Genomic DNA, 21,495 nt, shown 5'->3' with positions numbered 1-21,495 from the left:
TCGGGCATATATGGGGCAAATTGTTGAAATTTTTAGTAACGTCAAAACAATCCCACATTGAAGCTCAACTTTATTACACCTCTCTCACCTCAATTTTCTATTTGTTCTACGGGAGATAATATGTTATCATAGAGATATTTCAGGGAGCGATAATACTCTGCAATATAATAAAAAAAATGCTAATAGGCCCACTATCAAAGACGCACTATTTTTGATATACAGGGCGAGAAAATTTTACATTTTTTTTTTCATATTTTGAGTTTTTCTCACGTATGTCTTAAGTTTTTTTTTCTTTTAATTCGTACGCCCATTTTCTTTAAAACTCTCTACAACAAAATGTCAAAATTGTCAGCAGCCATATACAGGGTGTTATGTTTTTTTGGGTCCAGCACTATTTTATGAGTTGTATTTTTTGGAACGCCTAGTACGAATTCTGATGTCAAATTTATATTTTATCTGTTTTAATTTTATCAATTATTTAACTTTTTGGTCTCTTGCAGTGTATTCGTATGGCTCACAATTTTCGTAGAATTTGTTAAATATCTATTGATGTAAATTATGAATGAAATGGAAGTAATGCGAAAAAATATATGATCATCCGACCCAGTTATCAACTATCTGAAGCAATTGGTGAGATCTAATTGAATTGATTAAAACAAAAATAACTTTAAACGAAAACAAAATAATAAAAACCGTTGAAAATTTTACTCCCCCTTACATCGAAAATGGAGCATTTTTGACCAAGAGCATATTAACATTTTTACATTATTTTTCAGGATGACATTACCTCCTGAGAGACCTCCATAATGATATGTTACACCCTGTACAAGTTTCTACTTGAACATTATGCGGTTATGCAAAACTGAAATTCAAATGCTTGTTATAACTAAAATATACATATACATATCTCCATTAGGCTTCTTGAGAATTGAAAAATAATCAGATTTTGAAACATATCCTGGAGACACACTATAAGATGTTTTTAATTAATTTGTATGCGTATTCTATGAGCACCTAAGGATTTGGAATTGGGTTTCCTAAAAGCATAAAATGATTTTTAGTGGTCTGAACATGTAGCGATGTTCTTAATGCGGGAGAGAAAGTTTATTTTTTGCTGTGCTTTTGAGCGTGCGTTTTGCGCACAAAAACGGCGTTTTGCAGTACAATTCAACAAATTACCTACAACAAAATGGAAAATATGACTCTGATGTTGATTTAAGCTCCGACTTATAATATTTGTCCATTGGAGAGTAAGAAGCTGATCTCGTTAATCTTTACTAAACAGTTGCCTTTAAATAACTTTTGTAATTAATTAATAAGCAAATTTATGGAATAAAATTAGAGTGAACACGAGTTGGAGCAACAAAACTCAAGGCTCATGATACTTTCATGCACCTGCAAAGAGTACCAAATGTCCGCAGAATCCACAACCAACTCGATGAGTAATTTATGGCATTCTCGCACTACTTAGTACCACTCGAATCAAAACGGCCTTCTTGCGCTGCATCTGAACGACCCGCTCATCCACCGTGCTGAATGAGCACATAATAGTGGTTAAAAATACCCAACCAGAGCTAAAAATAGAACCGATGGCATTTTATGGGTACCGGTTTCTGAGATCCATTTATTTTTATAAACGAAAATAAATAAAATGGCAGGATTTCCATCAAACGGTGTGTGAGTACCTACAGACTAGACAGAGAACGCCACGATGAGGTTACGCTTATGACTTAACGGTTCATACCGTGTGCCTTGCGACTATTTTATTTCTCTAGCTTTTGGGAATGCATCTCTTTCAGAATTTAATGGAACAACCATTTCGTTAATTTCCACATGGCGGTATGACATGAATATTCATATCCAACCCGAAGAGCTCCAAGACAGTTTCTGAAACAAGCCATCAGCTAGATACACACGCATATTATTCAAGCGTTTGGTAATCTTATTTCTACATAGGTTGGTTCATGGTCAGGGTGTTTCTATAAATAGAGACAAGGAGTTATCCACTCATATACATACACATTCTTATGAATATTGAATAAATATTTGCTAGTATTTAGCAACTAGCGCGCGTTTAAATCACTCCAAGATATGTAAGACGAGCCATCTGCTTTGGAATTAAATAGACGAAACTAGTCGGACTCTCACAAGTTATACCATAAAGGTGCACACTTAATTTTTAACTGCTTTTTGTTTATAAGGTTTAGTCTGCCATAAATAAATGACAATAATCGTTTCGTTAATAATTATTGTTATTGCCATCAAAGCTGTTTAGAAGGGAAGTAGTTTGCAGTTTGTATGATGTGTATCATGAGCTTAATGACAAGCGCATACGCTTGTAGTGCGGACAATATTCTCAAAAACATGAACTTGATCCAATGTTAAGTGTTATTTCCACTTGGTACTTATAGGGAGAAAATGATCAATTTCACTCCCGGAAATGTAAATCATTTAAGAGATTATATGGTAAAACTATTAAAACGAATTTGTGTCCGATTCGTGACATGTCATTGTTAGGGTTCATTGAAGATCCGTTTTGGTTATGGTTCCCGAAGGGAACATTTTAACGTTCTGCGTTTTTCAATATTTTTTTCTCTTAATCTTCTCTTTTCTTCCGATACTTTACTTAGAATACGCACCTGCAAAGTGCATGGCTAATAGCGCTCTCGTCGATTGACAAAAAAGCAACTTTCTGACAGAACTCAGCTTGTAAAATGTCCTTTTGACTATCAAACAGATTTTAAAGGCGCTACACGAAGAAAAATTCACACATTAAAAATATACAAAAATCACATGAAAACAGATTTTTTTACTTATAAAAAACTATGGATAACAATGGGAATACCCAATTGGATATTAACCGGGAAAAAAACCAATGTGTTTTACTCCACAAAAACGTAAATTTGCTGCATTAACTTACTTTCAAATCATCGTCTTCGATTCGGCTACCAATGCCACTGCGGCAGTAAATTTGCTACTTTTCCGCCTGATGACACAAACAACTATTTATAACCCCCTGTATTAATAAATACAAGGATAGTCCCACAAGTACCTGGCCTGACACATAGATGGCGATTTTTTTGGTTAAAAATTTGCCTACACTACAAAGACCTAACCTCAAAAAACTTATGCTTAAAGTTTGAGGGCGCTATGCAGATTTATGTTGGTTTTGGAGCTGTTTTCAGTAAACGTTTTTAGAGGTTTTGTGAACGTGGAAAAAATTGGTCATCGATACGTGATTCAATACTTCCATTGGAAAGGTCTTGGTCTGTCCAAAATGAAAGCGGAGTTAGATTCTACTCTGGAGGAATCTGGTTCTTCGTTGGCAACTGTAAAATGTTGGGTGGCAGAGTTTAAACGCGGTCGTACCAGCTGCGAAGACGAATTCCGCAGTGGTCGACCCAATGACGTGAGTTTTTTGGGATAATTTTTATTGACTATTTCTCTAAACTAAAAACAATAAACGCAGAATATTATACAAATTTATTGCTGTGTTTGAGCAGCGAAATTAGGGAAAAGCGATTGAATTTGGAGAAAAAGAGAGCCTTATTTCATCAAGATAACGCACCAGTCCACGCTTCCGTCTTCGCGACGGCCGAAATCGAACAACTTGGTTCTGAACTTTCTCCTCACCCACCCTATTCGCCAGATTTAAACCCCTCAGAGTATTTTCGGTTTCCAAATTTGAAAAAAGGGCTCGGTGGACGGAGATTCGCAAATAATCGTGAAGTTGAGTCTGAGGTTGATGCCTGCTTTTAAACATTAGAAGCTTCGTATTATCATAGAACATTGTTGAGAGAAGTTTGTCGATTTTCAAAAAAAAAGCTATGTTGAGGAATAATGTCATATTTTCCAACTCTTTTTTTTTAAGTATTAGGTCGGGTACTGCTGGTACTATTGTCGTAGCTATGGAGCGAGCTAAGGTACGCTGCCTAAGATTAGAATCAATTAAAATTCAGATTATGCGAATTGGTGAGTGTCAAAATGTATATTTTACATTCAATGTCAGTGTGCAAGCATATCATTTCGCAACAGGTATAATATAGATCCACATTTTTTTGATTACAGCTGTTCTACCAGACAACTTCATTACGTTGTTGCTCGGCGACTTTCGTTAATCTTATGCTTAGCTAGATTTTGTACATACAGTAATTACTCAAAATTATCAATTAGACATTTTTAGCTACTGATAGTTCAGTTTCGCGTGCAAAGCAAATTTAGATATGCAGCGAATAAAATTTAGGTAGATTATCATTATCAACAATGGCACTATATGAACAAATAAAGGTATATTTACTTCAGGAGTAAAAATTTACCTAAAAAAAAAAAATAAGCCATTGGGGAGCCATTAAGAGTCCAAAGAAACGGAGAAGTGTACCTTTTTTTTTTAGATTAAAATTGCATTAATTAGTGCGCAAATTCTGTTTAAAATAAAAATATTTTATTGTTCCCAAAGCTTTTCTCCAAAATATACGCGGATAATTGCCTGTAAAAAATCGTATTTACATAATTCGCTACCAAATTTAGCCATCAAAACACCCTGAAAGAATTATTTAAATGGGGCGCCTAACGCAATAAAAGGTTTACAACACGAGCAGTAAAAGCGGCGTTTTACTGCCTAGGCAGTAAAGTCTATTTTGTCTCATTAAATGTAGCTTTTATCATCAATCAGTAAAAATGATATTTTGCCTCAAGACTTGTTGGCAAAGGAAGTAATTATTTTCGATTTTGCGGAATGGCAATAAAAACGGGGCCTCAATAAAACTTAATGATCCTAATGTGTTTTTCTGCCATTCGTCATTGATTCTTTGATGACATTAAAATCTATTGTCAGATATTTGTTTAACTCTAGAATCAAAAGCAAACATAACCGGGCTTTAAATTTATAGCAACCGTTGTTATCTGAGTAATCACCAACTGAAGATTATTAAAGTAGTTTTGAATCATCCCGTATAGCTATGAAATCAACTTGCACTTACACAGATGTTGCACCTCTTTCGCAATTGTTAGAGGTCTTTTTAGTACGTACAGGGTGGGCCACGGAATTTCATGACAAAGCCAAGAGATTTTTTAACTGTTTCTTGTTTGAGGCGTATAAAGACTAACTAGAGCTACATTTTCAAATTATTTTCAAAGTGTACAGAGCGTCCCAAACACATGTAATTATGTGGCATAATGTTAAAATTGGGGATTTAGATATTTTTATAAAAATGTATGTTTTTTGCGAAAATGAGTAGAGCTAGGTACAGAGAACGCTAATGATATTCGATAGATAAGTAAATTTGGCATCTAACAGTAACACAACATACCGGGTGTCCCATTTAAATTAAAAAAGTTATTAACAGTTAAAAGTTGAACGAATTTGGCGCTATTTTTAGAACGCCCCGTACAATTCGCCGACTTTTTGAAACTTACAGCACAAAATTTGGTCCCTTGATGGCTTCCTATTAAAATTTTGTTTCAAAAACGTGAATATGGGATGAGAGATTGGGTGTTGAAAATTATCTTGCATCTTGGCAAAACCTGAATTATCTCAAAAACTGTTAGAGTTAGACACCATAAACCTTAATACAACTTAATTTCATTTTAATGGTTGAGTTAAAAAATAACATAATATACAGGGGTTCCCATTTAAAAAAATGCAACTTTGATCAATTACATGTGTTTGGGACACTCTGTACACTTTGAAAATCATTTGAAAATGTAGCTCTAGTTAGTCTGTGTACACCTCAAAAAAGAAACAGTTAGAAAATCTCTTGGCTTTGTCATGAAATTCCGAGGCGTTACTCGTGGCCCACCCTGTATAATCGTTCCAAGCGGATATGTTAAATTTAACAGCACCCTCAAATATGTTATTCAGCGATTCTCACATTGCCAGCGTTTTTGATCAATCTATGATAACACACACGACAAATGTTCAAACAAAAGTTCAACAATATACCTTCCCTTCCCTGTTGGCATGGTTTCAGAACCTTGACTAACTCAAAAATATTCCCGATTATCTCACGATTTTGTAATGTACCAATTAGAGTTACAGTACTCACAGGTTAGCCAATCCAATTGCGTCAAATTCTTTTGTTTCTGATTTCACTGCTATAACGCCTCTATAATCAACATAACACGATTGGCGATCATATTTCAAGGAGATAATAAGCAAATAACCAGAGTGTTAAATAATCTTGTGGCCTGCTAAGTACACCGCAGTTGGTTCGCATACAGCAAGACATGAATCTTATAATAAAACGATTTAACTTAGCATTGATACGCATGTGGTATCTTATCAGCCTCCTAAAAATATACACCAATTCCAGTTCTAATTTTAAAGTGAGATAATAATTCATTTACTGTGTTACTCCATTTATAAAAATATTATGTGGCAAGGGGTTCGCCATATGTGTACATAATGTACCTAACGATAGTGATAATTCACTTCACATTAAAATTTACTGTGGGTTATGCTGAATAATCTTCCAAGCGATTCGCGGCTATGTGCCGTGTGTAGATTATGATAATGATTTTGTTTACTTATAATGTTAAACCATGTATTTATCAAGTTTAAACATTTATTTGTTTTTATAAGGCGAAAATGTTGCAAATTTGCGTTTTCGCCGATTTGCGCAGATCAAAATCGCTTTTAATTTAAATTTTATACAGGGCGCACCATGTCATTATGAAGATTTTTCAGGGAGCGACAGTGCTCTTAAAAATATTAAACAAATTCTAATAAATCCGTGGGCGCAACCGCATTATTTTCGATATACCGGGTGGCGAAGAATGGTGTCTTGCATCTTGTAGGAGGAGGACATTTTCAACTGTTTTTATAGGCCTGTTTTCATTCAAATTAATTTTTATTTTAAAAAATTCGATTAAATGTTACAAATGATTTCAGATAATTGATAACTGAATCGCATGGTGACTTTCTTCCTCTTTTCTTTCGTTTAGGGACAGCATATACGTCCGTACATAAATTCTACACATACTATTTCCCGTGGTGTATCGGTATCGTGATTCGACCGATGAGTTGGACACGTGCAAAAAAGGGTGTAAAGGTACTTGAAGGTTTGGAGGCCATCGGATCGTTATCATTCGCCCTATGACTCGCACCTTCATGTGTACGTTTTCGTACCGTTATCGTTTCTTGAATCATTCAGTCGAGTGTTAGCGCGTTAGCCAATGAAGTGTTCGTAATCCGAAACTGTTAATACGCATAATCAGGTGTTCTTTTGTTTCAAAAACTTGTGAGTTATGTCAGTAGTGTAGTTGACATTTATTGACTGACAATGTCATGTAGCTGTCGTTTAGTGAGTTTAAAAACTTCCAGGAAAATCTTCGTCACGTGGTACATAGTGGTATAAAGAATGATGGTATGAAGGATATTTATGCTGCGTGACATAGAAAAGAGAACACCCCGTAAAAATGGTTTTATTTAAATAATTTTCGGTGTGCATGCTTGTATACGGGAACACAAAAAACGATTAAGTCTTCAGCCATATTTATCAATGTATTTACGAGTTATCAGGAATTTTAGGTTCTTATTTTCACTATCGAATTGCAATAAAATATCAACAAAATAACTGCAAAATATCATTTATTGGTACACAGTGCGCTTGGAAAGTGCTTTTAGATTGATCAAAAATGCCTAGACGAAGAATGCGGCGAAATTTTCATCAATTGAGCGAGTTTAAGAGTGGGCGATAGTGGGCCTACGAGAGGCTGCTAGGTCATTTAAGGTAATCGCTACTAGATTAAACCCTTGTGTAAACACTATATTGAGACGTTGTCAGGCCTAGTTCCAAGAAGAGCGAACAGGCAGAACGAGAGGTACTAGACGATTCCGAAGAATTACAAAACGCTAAGATTGCTGCCTTCGAATTATGGCCCAGAGAGAGTTCGTCTTGTCGAGGACGCTGGTGGATCAGTGGTTTGTTGAATATGGAATGGCCATTGGAATTCGAACCATTTATCGGTGGATAAGTAGTTTTGAACTGATTTCCTACCGTCCTCATCTTGTGTTACCCCTCACCTTAAATCATCGTCAAAATCGACTGCAGTGGTGCAGAGAAGGGACACATTGGAATCTGAAATGGGACAATATCGCGTTTAGTGACGAATCCGGATTTTGTTTGGGTATGCATGATGATTGGGCATGAGAAAGAAGAAGACAGCGCGAAAGACGGGATCCTCAGGTTACAATACAGAGGCGTGTCAATCAGACTCTTAGGGTAATGGTTTGGGGTGCTATTGCATATGGTAGCAGGTCACCTTTACTGTTTCATTAGAGGCAGTATGACAGCCCAACGATATATCCAAAAAGGCCTGGAATCTCATCACGTGCCTTATCTGGAAACTCTTGTTAATCGAATTTTCCATCAAGACAGTGCACGACCACATGTGGCCAAAGTGATTATGGACTTCTTTCAACGAAATACAATCGATTTGCTACCTTGGCCACCGCGATCTCCAGACGAATGAGATCCTCAAGAGGACATCAATCACCCCATTACATCCACGCCTAGACGTGTAGAGAAATGTATAAGATACCGCAAAGGACTGACAAATTATAAACATTTTAAAAAATGTTTAACGATTAAATTTGTTCTATTTTTAATGAAGTATTTGTTTCAGTGTTTTCCATCCAAAAATAATTTTAAAAAAACTAATTTAGTGGACTGTTCCCTTTTCTATGTCACTCAGTATATGTTGAACACACTGAATTTTTCAATTATTTCATTTCGCGTATCGTTATGAAATTCAGATATTGTCTTACCAAAGTGTCATTATAACTTTTGCCATTTTCTAGTACGGAGTTTAAAGAGGGATTTGTGAGATTTATTTTTCGATTCTCTTTAAGTATCAGTTTATTTGTCGAATTAACTTCTCATGTCTCGAACATGTGAAAGTTTTAAAATTCGGATACAGGGTGTTCCAAGACAAGGATGTCGAGCAGAGACATGAAACAAAATTACATTTACCCAATTAACTTTCCAGCGCACAAATGGGTGGAAATATTGAAATTCAAACACACTGTATATTCGCATGCAGGGTCTTGTACCGTCGGTCCGACCACAGGAAAACATGTGTACATTTCAATACCTTTTAATGTTATCTTCCCTGTTCGTTTAAAGGCGAAATTGTACTAGAACCTTTAGAAGGTTCTTTTATGAGGTATTCGCGTGTAAAATATGAAATAATATAATTTTCGCAGCATTTACGAAATATTTTGAAAATGGCTTTTCTAAAACCTACAAACTTATAACACTATCCTGTTATTTTCCTGAATGAAACCATTCGTAACCGTCGCCTTATTACCTCCTGTGACATAATGTAAATGATTTGTGTCGAAATGATTTTATCTTTATTAAAGTTTCTTAAAAAATGTCCTACACAGTAGCAGAAAAAGTAAACATGGTTAAATGGCACTACATCGGAAACAGTTGGGATTATTTGAACATTAACTAATTAGAAATGCAATTAGCCATGTTCATTAATGGTTTTCTAATACTATTAAATACATTATTTCATTGCTGGTGGTTTAATTGAGAAAAAAATACCAGAGCAACGTTACAAGTTTGCAGATTTTAGAAAGGTTTTTTCGAAAATATCGCGCAAATAGCGCGAAGAACATTTTTCATATTTTACATGCGAGTTAAAGAACTTTCAAAAAAGTCTAATATAATTCCTCTAGTAACAAAAAAAACATGATATTAGGTGGTACTGGAATTTACATGGGGTTTTCTGTGGAGGGTCTGACGATGCAACACCCTGTATATGTATATGAAATGTGTACATATACCATAAAATCAATTCAGTTTCTCGATTAGAAATTAAAATAATGAAAAAATAACAACGTGCATATAGCTCACGACGATTTTGAGATTTGGTTGTAGAGGGCCTTAAAGAAACCAGGCGTGCGAAATTTCAAAAATTTAACTCAAGGCATACGTGACAAAAAACGAAATTTGAGAAGAAATGTGGTAGCGTGCAACCCTGTATGTCGAAAATGGCGCGTGTTTGACCATGGGTCTCTCAACATTCTCTTATTATTTTACAGAGTTTATTATCGCCCTTGGAAATATCTCCACGACGATTGCTTCACCCTGTATATTCCTTGCACGGTTGCAATTTTTTACTGTTATAGTCTGTGAGTCTATAGTTTATCAATGTCTTCTACCTCTAAGCTAAGTTCACTCAATCAAGAAACGAGTTCGAATATAGAGCTTGCAGGACGTTAGTAATGTTATAATCCTTATGAAAATCCCTTAACTTGCGGAGAAAACTTCAAGCTTTTAACTGAAGTATGTGAAATTGGTTAGTTTGTGTGGTCTGGGAGCTGACTCTAAGAACCTTCGATGTCTGTAGCCAAGTTTTAATCCATCCAGAAACAACTTCAAATCAGGTGAATTCGGGTTAAGTTTCAGCACTGCTTCAACTATTAACGAAATTTTGTATATTGGTCCTTTCAGGTAGTTTATGAGCTAAAGAGGAGCGAATAAAGAACCTCGAAAAATAGCGACAAAAATTAAATCAAAAAGGTTTTTTTAAACTTCTTCGCATTTTGGGCTTGAAACACTTCTAAATCCGAATGCGAATTGTGTGTGATTTCTTACTGCTTTGAATTATTCGAGCACAATCTTAGAGAAGTGAAGATCGAAAACCATCAACTAACCTGAATTAACCGAAAGAAAATTCTCAACCACTTTTTGGGGTTGAAACTGCGTTAAATTTCAATGGGAACAAAGAGATAAACGAAACCTGAGGTTTAGTCTTGAAATCGGCCATTTCTTCCCGCTTTGATTCAAAATTTCAGACAATTTCATTGTAAAGTGAAGATCAAAAACGGGTATCGAACAACCTGATTTAACTCAAAATAAAATATGTGCATGCTTCTTTGCTTTTTATTATTTATAGAATTTCGTATGTATTTAAACGTACCTACATCAAGGCTATAGATTTTGAATTCAGGGGTACCAATGATTTGCTCACATATGATGAGGGCATGAAAAGTTGACTTGTATTCAGACGTGTGTAAAACATCATAACCATTTTTAGTTTGCCATCCGTGATTTCCCGGCTGTGCCGGTGCAGGTCCGTATCGGATGTTGTTGAAAGTGGTGTTTCAACGTTTGATTCGGTAACAAGTTAAACCCAAAGAATTGGACTCAAACCCCGACGATTTAAACGATCGAAGCAAATTGTCCGAGACATTAGACTTGTGATTTATTTGACCAATATGTCCAATAAACAACCCGCCTCTCGGAATCAAATGACTGAGTCAATATTAAAGAAGTTTTTATATGCTTTCTTGTAACTCGGCCAAAGCAAACATGTCGGCGTGATAATTGCTGGAGTTCCAACTCTAGTTCCAATAATGGATTTGTTTTCTTAACCTCCGCCTGGGGTCTAAAAGATTTATACAATTTAGCTCCATACACTATCGCTCATATGTAGAGCGACCTTCTAAATTCAACTTTTTTCTACAACAACAGGAATTTGACATAATATTAAATTAATTATTAATAAAATAAAAAATAAATGCTGTATTACGGTTTATTTGTTAAACGTTTTTAAATTGGAAATGGAAAGAATATTCTATAACATAAGGGTCAAAAATAGAGCATGGAAAACAATTCTTACATTTTCCATTGCAATCAAATCTTTTATTTAGTATTTAGTAGCACGTGCCTTTTTGTTAATTGCTTCCCAACATCTGTTCATATACACACAGTGTCACAGAAAAGTATGCGTACCCCCGTCGAAAACAGCTTTTTTTACATAAGGAATTAGATAATAAAGAAAATCCTTTTGGAAAAATTATACAGGGTGTCCCACAAGTGTTTCATTATATTTCAGTGGGTAATAGTACATTGAAAAATAATATGACTCCCTATATAAACCATATTCCAATAATGCTTCATTAAGAAGATACAGGGTGTTAAACTTAAAACACACCTGGAATATTTCAACGTATCACAGTATCAATGAACAGGCGAGCTCAATTATGTATTGAACAAAATGGCCACCAATTTGAACAATTTCTATAATGTTATAGCAAATTAATAATATTTAAAACAAACTTAATGTTATTAAAACCATTTAGAGAATATCGTGCATATAGACGGTATTCAATTTTTTACTGGCAAACGATACGTCGGACGAAAAAGAGTCAAGTGAGCATTTTTCTTCTAAATGAAATTAAACTTCTAAAAATAATTTTTATTTTGATAAAAAGCAGTGGCGCACCATGTTTTTCTTTAAAAATGTGCTGAGAGGTGTCCGTACGCACGTCACTGGTGAAACGAAAAATAGCCCTTTTGCATAAATAAATGCGTCTACATTAACTCTCAAAACATGCCAAATTTCACTTACATATCTCAAACGGTTTTGAATATATCAATAAAAGTTAGATTTTTTAAGTAAAGTTTAACACCCTGTATCTTCTTAATGAAGCATTATTGCAATATGGTTTATATAGGGAGTCATATTATTTTTCAATGTACTATTACCCACTGAAATATAATGAAACACTTGTGGGACACCCTGTATATGTCTAAACATATAGTAAATTTGTTTTTAACTAAGCAACAAAAAATCCCAAATTTAACAAAATTAAGAAAACTGATAATTGCAACTCAAAAAAGTATGCGCACGAGAGAACTCATCAACGAATAGCAAATAAAAAAACCATTCTTAATATTTTGTTGGTCCTCCTTTGTCCTCAACAACTGCCTTTAGACTATTCTCCATAGAAAAAACCAAATTTCTAGTAAACACTATTGAAATATCATTCCACTCTTGCGATAGAGCATCTCTTAAATCCTGTTTGTTGTGAATTCTCCTCTTTCTTATGCGTCGCTCCAGTTCATCCCATAAATGTTCGATGGGGCTCAAGTCCGGAGATTGGGGTGGTGAATGGAGGTGTTTTGGGATATTATAAATGAATCGTTCTTTTACAATGGCAGATGTATGCTTCGGATCGTTGTCCTGTTGGAAGCACCATCCGCTTGAAAGGCCCAGTTTTTCCGCAGACCGTTTCAAATTGTTTTTGAGTACGTTCAAATAAACAAATCGATCCATTGTCGTATCTACAAACGCCAAATTACCCGCCCCACCAGCAGACATACACCCCCAAACCATCACGGACCCTCCTCCGTGTTTTACGGTAGGAATAATATTTTTAGGATTTAGCTCTTCATTTACCTTTCTCCAGACTCTTTGTTTTCCATCACTACCAAATAAATTAAATTTGCTCTCATCACTAGATACGACAGAACTCCAAAAATCATTGGTTTTATCAATGCGTAGATGAGCAAAGTGAAGCCGCTTTTGTTTATTAGTATCTGTTATAAAGGGTTTCTTCCTGGGAACTCTACTATGGAAACCCTTGTTGCGAAGAACTGCCCTTACTGTTTCTGAATGAACATGTATTTCATGATCGTTTTCCAATGTATTTCGAGTTTCCCCTGCCGTTGTTCTGGGGTTTTTTGTAACTAAAGGGTCAATGGAGCGCTTAGTGCGGAGAGTTATTTTTGGCGGAGGGCCACTTCGAGGTCTACTATGAAGTGAATTGGTGGTTGAAAAATTTTCTAAAACTCTTTGAATACTAGATTTGGCCCGTCCAGCAATTTTGGCAATGCTGTTTAATGAATTTCCTTCATTCCTCAATCTAATACTTTGTTCACGCAATTCAATGCTAATCTCTTTACTTTTTGGCGCCATATCGATCAATTATTCTGTCTAACTAGTGAGAAACATGTGCACAAGCTGGTCAGATTACAACTATTGCAGAAACCAGACGTTAACTTGCAGCAACATGTCAGATCTTAGAGGAATATCGCAAAATCTATTGCCCGTACACAGACCTTTTTGTCCTGCAATTATGACTTTTTTAAATTTTGTTAAAAGAGGATTTTTTTTAAATGTTTTGTTAATAATAAAATTTAATATATTTTTGGGCATAACTAATTTTTCGAAAAAATGTTTTTCCTTCTCTGATCCGTTATGTCCAAACAGCCATTTTTGATGGGGGTACGCATACTTTTCTGTGGCACTGTCCTTTAATCATTTTTCAACATAATGTCCAGATATTGATTTCCGAGTATTTCGAACTCCTATGTTTGTTATTCTTTTATTATGAATTCTTCAATCAGTTTGATCTCAAAAGTTCGAGCCTTTGAGGCGGTGAGATCATCACATCAACATCATGTATGGTTAACCGCTCTTTAATTAATTTGAATTTATGTTTCGGGTCGTTGTCGTGCTGGATCGTTCACCAAAGGCTGATATTTTCTGCTGCTCGGGGCAGCATGTGGTTTTCCAGAATATTTTTATGAGCGTATCGATGCATAATACCATTAATTTTCACCACTGGTTCCACGCCGTATCCCCCGAAGCATCCTCAAACTGTAATACCGCCACACCCATGTTTAACCGTCGATCAAGTGTATTTTGGATAGACCACTCGTTAATTGGTGTTCTGATCCAACAAATTCCCGTCTAATTTGAGCAGTTTAAATCGACTTTCACCTGAGAAAAGAACAGTGCGCCATTTCTCATATGATGAGTTCACATGCTCGTTCGCAAAATCCAATCTAGCCTTTCGATTTTTCTTTGACATGGAAAGCGTCTTTGCTGATTTCCTCCTACACAAACCAGTTCTTCTTAATCTTCGCTTTATAGAACTCACTGACACTAAAACACATAACTTTTGATATTTGCGACTTGCACGCTGGGAGGGATCCTTCAAGGATGTAACACTTTAATTGTTCTGTCCACGATTTTATCAGTTTATGGTTTTCGTCCACACTTTGGAAGTTCGTCTAATGTTCCTCTATTGTTAAAGTGAGAAATCAACCTTGATATTACCGATTTATTTTAGTTTAAATTTTTTTGTATTTTTACACTGCTCTTCACTGCTTTGAAAATGTTCTAAGTTTTTTCTTTTAACTGATGTGATAAACGAACACCTCTCGGCATCTTGAAATATTTTTAGTCAATGCTCTGAGTAGCAGTCGATATCACACAATAATATAAATAAACAAATTGGTTTCTCTTTATATGAACCCTACGAAAAACAAATTGATCTGAAAAAAAGGACATACACAAAATATATTGAACATTTATATATAGATTTACAATATTTGGACTAACAAGAAATGTATTTTATTAATTCTAAAAAATGTTTTTTTCAAACATGCTTATTTTAGATTTTTAATTAGTTGCTTCACATATGAACGATGGTACATCTGCAATACTTGCGGTTGATTGGCATAAGAAACATTCAATTTCGAAAATGGAAAAAGATAATAATTATCTTCAAATGGTGGAAGATAAACAAGGCAGGTGAGGAGCCACTGAGGAAAACCAAATAAATTTGCTACAAAGTAATGCAAATATGTGCACTTGAAAATTACTTTTGAAGAGAGGTTTTTACACAAGTATAAAGTCACCTCGGCTTCCATGCAAGGTTTAAATCAATTATGCTTCTGTACGGTGCGCCATGCAGCGCCGTATGTTCCAAGGCGTACAGCGACGCACATTACGAGGTATACGTAGGCTACGCACGTCTCTCGCATGGCGTCCGCAATGGAAAAGAATTGCACTGTAATTTTTACATTTTACGTGCTTGTAAAATAACAACAAATTTGAATTTGCTGCAAAAATGGTCTTAAGAAACGTTTTATCATGCCTCTGGGATTAGAAGTTTCTAAGATGTTTCCGCAACAGATAAGCACAAACATTATTTTTCCCGCATTTCCCTGAAACATATCGAAATTTCATCAATTAAATGTTTTTTTATCAATCGATACAGAGCGGTTGATAATGAACCCTAGAGGTAACGGAAACGTATTATACAGTGGCGAACAAAAGTATGGAAACATTTTCTAATTATTAATGCAATTTAATTCCTACACGTAGCAACAAACATCAGCCAAGAAAAAAGTTGTTTTTTGGAATATTAACTTTATCTAGAATATGTACATAGATAAAAATAGATATATTAATGTATTTATCAGTCTTAAAAAAAAACAATATTGTAAAAAATGTATAAATTGACCGAACAAAAGTATGGAAACATTTTCTTCATTTTAGTCTAATCTCAAAATTTGTTGATTAAAGCGACTATATTAAGTTTTCTGCTTCTAAGATTTTGTTGAAAATGCCGAAGTGTAAATATTACAGTGCTGAGTTCAAACGAAGAATAGTGATCATGTACACAAACGGAACAAAACAAATTAATATTGCAAATGCATTAAATATACCTCGGGGAACTGTTCATAAAATAATTAAGAGGTATTTGCAAAGAGGAACAGTAGATCCAGCAATGAAATGTGGAAGACCTCGAAAAACACCCCGTAGAGTGGATGGTGCAATCGTTAGAAAAGCTAGAGTCGATCCAAAAAAATCTACTGTGGCCATAAATAAGGTGTTAAAAGAGGAATTTGAAGATATTGATGAATCGGATATGACAATTAGGCGTCGGCTTATAAGTGAAAATCTTCATGGTAGACGTGCAGTTAAAAAGCCATTTCTTGCAAAGCGACACAGACAAGCGAGATTAAAATTCGCCAGAGAACGTAAGAATTTGACCGAACACCAATGGTCATTAGTAGTTTTCAGCGATGATAGTAAGTTTCATTTGTCCGGCAGTGATTCTACAGGATATGTTCGAAGACCTCCAGGACAAAGATATGACCCAAAATATTTAATTCCCCACCGTCAAACATGGCGGTGGAAATGTGATGGTTTGGGGTTGTTTTACACGATCTGGTCCTGAACCGCTAGTGAAAATAAATGGCAAAATGGACTCCAAGATGTGCTGCGACATCTTACAAAATCACCTACTGACATTTGAAGAAGATCTACCGTTGGCATGGATTTATCAACAGGATAATGATCCAAAGCACACCTCGCGATTAACTAAAAATTGGTTTTTAGAAAACAAAATACGGGTGTTGGAATGGCCGTCACAATCGCCTGATATAAATCCGATTGAAAATCTGTGGTACTGTTTAGATAAGAAGGTCAGATCCAAAAACGTTAAAAATCGCGATGAATTTTGGGCAGTAATGGAAGACGAGTGGGAGGCGATTCCCAGGGACCTCTGTACAAAGCTTGTTGACTCTATGGGCCGAAGATGTCAAGCGGTAATTGATGCCAAAGGGTATCCAACGAAATACTAAAACTTTTGAAAAACCTTTTAATAACATAGTACATAATATAATTTATTTTCAACAATTTGTAAGTAACGTTTCCATACTTATGTTCGGTCAATTTATAGATTTTTCACAATATTGTTTTTTTTGAGGCTGATAAATATATTAATATATTTATTATTAGTTATGTACACATTCTAGATATAGCAGATAGTCCAAAAAAGGACTTTTTTCTTGACGGATATTTATTGTTACGTGTTGAATAAAGTTGCTTTAAAAAATAGAAAATGTTTCCATACTTTTGTTCGTCACTGTACATGCAGGATGTTCTAAAGTTAAACGGTGGAAGTAAATTTTGTTGAATACCATCTCATATAAGATTTGCTATTATACAGGGTGAGTCGGGAGGATCGTGCCAAACTTCAGGAGCGTGTTGTACTTGAAAAATAAATGTAAAAAAACTCAAATGTTGTTGTCCGATTTTCGTTTGTTTGCAAGTTATAGCGTAAATAAAATTAAAACATAAAATTTAAAAAATTTATAAATTTCATAAGAAATTCCATAAATTAACGTTTGGATATCATAAGTAAATGTTCAAAAATATCGCCATTAACTTCTAAACATTTTCGGCTTCGTCTATGAAGAGCATTCGTTGTGCTCCTGATTGTTTCATGTCTTTCTTTAATGGCAGCTGCAGCATTTCTAATGCGTTGAATTAGTGCATCTTGAGTGTCCACATTTACTCTGTACACTTCAGTCTTAAACCAACCCCACCAACAATAGTCTAGTGGTGTGAGGTCTGGAGACCTTGGAGGCCAACTAATAGGGCCACCACCACCAATCCAACGTATTAATTTATGGAATTTCTTGTGAAATTTATAATTTTTTTAAATTTTATGTTTTAATTTTATTTACGCTATAACTTGCAAACAAACGAAAATCGGACAACAACATTTGAGTTTTTTTACATTTATTTTTCGTGTACAACACGCTCCTGAAGTTTGGCACGATCCTCCCGACTCACCCTGTATATATTACGTACAATCTGGCGACTAGATAAAATCAAATTTACTAAGTAAAAAAAGTGAAAAAAAGTAATTCCGGAAGTACAGAAGAAGTCTTCTAGAATTTAACTTCGTGCGAAAATTTAGCGCGTTTTCAAATATAACGAGGATGATTAATTAGCGAAAAGGGCTTTACAGAACGAGGAGTTCTAAGACCAAAAGGAGGAACAAAATTATTCCTGGAAGAGTGCGCGAAAATCACGTTTACTCACCATGTGTATTAAAAGCTCCGTGCGAAGAAACCCGGTGCGGAAAAAACTGCAAAGTCCTCATGGAACATCTGACATTTAAAGTTCCGCTTATTTGCCGTTTCTTCTTTGGATTATTGTGTGGAGATTGTTAAGTATTCACGTGATCTCAAAACACTCTCGCGAACCGATTCTATTTTTAACTTGCGCTCACTATTTGCACTGAACGATAAAGTATTTCAATTTAAACTCGGATTCCGCGGATGTTTGCGGCAGCACTAATATTTTTCTAATTCAGTGTTAGTTTCGATAGCAAAATATCACTTTCATTTAATTTTGTATTTTTGCTGTTTATTCAAATACTGTCCCTGGCTCTAAAGTCTATTTTTGTACATCTGAGCAGGTACGGTTTAAGTAGGTTTACCACTGCCTGGATTGGACCAATGATACTGGAAAATGATTTAGCTGAATCAACAATATTCAATAACACTACGTGTTAACTAAATATAGAATATAATTATTACTATTATCAGGAACCTCACCACGATCATAAAGTTTACAACACTGATGTATGGCTGGAAGGTTAACTTTTTGCCAAGCAATAGCTATTCAAATATTTTTTCAATTTAGCTCAGTGTGAACGCGAGTTTTCCTGTCGCAATGGTGGAAGTTCGAAAGTTTTCGATTATACAAGTTCGACTGTACACGTACGACGTATATATACGTTCTCCGTAGATACGAAACGGACTAAACAACTCAGTCTCTGACAGTTTTTAAAATCCCGAACCACGGTACGAAAATCGTCAAGCTGCATGCTACTGCTGCTGCACTGTACTCACCGACTCGCCTGTTGAATGCGTGTATTTCTGTCTTGCTTCTCCTTCTAAACCTCTCTCGGAGAACCGGTGTCTACATCTTGTTTAACTGAAAGCAAATACAAACGCGAATCAAGCTGATGATGATTACTCGATTATCGGGCATGGTAGCGAGCACTTTTGCTGCCTGGCTGATCCGACTACGGAACCGCAAACTCTTATAGTTCTCGGCGTCGGCAAAAGATCAAAGAGAAACTTTAGCCTACGACCGCCAGATGTAAGTCTATTGTTTGATTCGCGGCTTCGACTTTTTAGAGTACCTGCAAGAACCGCTCTATTCGGTGGTCCATCGACGGAACCTATCTAAAAATAAGGCGGGGCCGCTTCTTGCCAGGCGCGCTGATTCCATTTTCCACAGAACTTAGAACGGACGTACGCGCTCGCATGAATAATTATTCCAACTTCTAAATGGGTAACTCAGCCATCAACAATAGCAGTTATTTACATCATCAACCTTCTATCAGTAACGTGATTTATTTTGACATAAATTGTATCATCGGACTGCGAGACCGACTTAAACAAATTGTTTTGCCATGGGCTATGCCTTAGTTTCGAAATTGTCTCGAATTGAGTGAATTTGAATCGATTTTACAAGTTGTATGTTTCTTTTTCGAAAACGAAGCCAATTATAAAATTTAGAAAATCGCATGCGTCAAGAGTCCAAAAAAATTAAAAAATTTTGTATGAACATTTTTTTGGAAAATCTTCAGTTTTTGATTTATAATGAAAATTAAATTTTGACATTTTTCAAATTTTTCTTAATATCTCGGAAAATGAGAAAAAGTTGCTAACACTGTTTCGAATATTAACTAAGCCGCAAGTTTGACACATTTTCTCTAATTTAACTAACCTCGTAGTTCGCACCGTTTAGAAAATAACCATGGTATCCCATGCCATTTGGGACGCTCTGTGTAACGTGAATTGTAACGTCGGACTCTCAGACTATTACCATGTGTATGCTTTCACCATACACATGGTAAGCATGCAACTGCTGATTTTTCGGGAGGAAAGAGGCTTCTAGTGTAAGAAGATACTAGGAAAATGAATACGCAATACTTGTCAATCTCACAGACTGTACATTGCCAACGAAAGAATAAGGAAAAGTCGGAATTGTTGCTGCGTTGCTTCACTTATCATTATCTTCGCATCCACAATCGCCTTCCCCACCTTCTCTCCAAGTTCATGTCTTGTAAGACACTAATAGTTTCCTTCCCTTTGATTATTGATAACCTTGTCTCCCCAACCATGATTTCTGGTAGGGATAGAATGGACATCTGGCAGAGCCACTAAATTCGGCTGCTCGTCGTCTGTTCGAAAACAGATATAATAGTGTGCGCATAAGAATTTCCAAATGCATCGATATCTCGGCAATCCATGGAGTTGACCTACAAAAATTAAAGAAATGGAAAAACAATTTATACAATCCTATTTTTTCCAATAAAAATTACTGTGCCTATTTTCTCCACTTTGAAGTTCTTCCCTTTTTTTCCATTAAAGCGGATTTTCCAGCGCATTGGCCTTTTGCACACGCAGTTCAAATACAATTAAAAGGCAGTTTAAAGGCTCTTTAAGAAAAATTATTAACTTTTTTGCGGAAAAATGGGTTAATTGTGTCAAAATGTATGCGACAAGGATTACCTACGTGTATATAGAAGTAAGGGAAAATAATACGAACTTCTTTATTTCCAAATTAACACAATCTAGTTACAGGGCAAAAATGATGGGTTTCCAAGCCTAAAGCGAAATAACACTTAAATCTGAAACATTTTCAAAAGATACATCTACGTAATAAACCATTCCTTTTTAAATTTTGCATATTGTTTATTGGTTTGGCCATCGTCAGCAGGCCTAAGGCCATTAAAAATATAATAATTTTTTTCATGCCCTAGATAATCCATTTCTGATGTAAATTCGTGCTCTCAAATCATTTTTACTAAAAAAATATTTCTTGCCGCAATCGATAGTTCTGATCGTTTTTGAAATATTTTAATTTCAAACTGATAGGTGTTTTTAGTAAGCCTCCATTTATTATTTATTATTATTATAATACTTCCCTTTTTTGGGACCTTCACAGTGTTCTCACTATACACCTCCATAATTAATTTTTTTATGAAACCACAGAGATTTAGCAACTCTAGAAGCTATTAAACAGACAGCCTTTTTTGAAATTTTGTCGTTAATTTTTATTTCATGATTCTATCTTTATAGTTTTGAA

General features: G+C 35.3%; 1 protein-coding gene across 5 annotated transcripts in view; it reads right to left on the bottom strand.

Annotated features, from left to right (window-relative positions):
• Nucleotides 1-19,793, bottom strand: part of LOC136348608 (receptor-type guanylate cyclase Gyc76C-like) — a 51,260-nt gene extending 31,467 nt beyond the window's left edge. Inside the window, exons 1-3 of one of the 5 annotated variants that reach the window (XM_066299573.1) lie at nucleotides 19,399-19,793; nucleotides 19,245-19,329; nucleotides 18,430-18,854 (exon numbers count right to left, since the gene is read on the bottom strand). The gene's annotated coding sequence lies outside the window, so the exon portion shown is untranslated. Of the gene's footprint in view, nucleotides 1-18,429 lie in introns of all 5 variants that reach the window. The other 4 variants (XM_066299570.1, XM_066299571.1, XM_066299574.1 and 1 more) reach the window with 4 other exon arrangements.
• Nucleotides 19,794-21,495: the final 1,702 nt, after the last annotated feature.

The sequence above is a fragment of the Euwallacea fornicatus genome, chromosome 34 (genome assembly GCF_040115645.1).
Source record: "Euwallacea fornicatus isolate EFF26 chromosome 34, ASM4011564v1, whole genome shotgun sequence".
Taxonomy (NCBI): Eukaryota; Metazoa; Arthropoda; class Insecta; order Coleoptera; family Curculionidae; genus Euwallacea; species Euwallacea fornicatus.
This window is presented reverse-complemented; position numbering and strand designations above follow the sequence as displayed.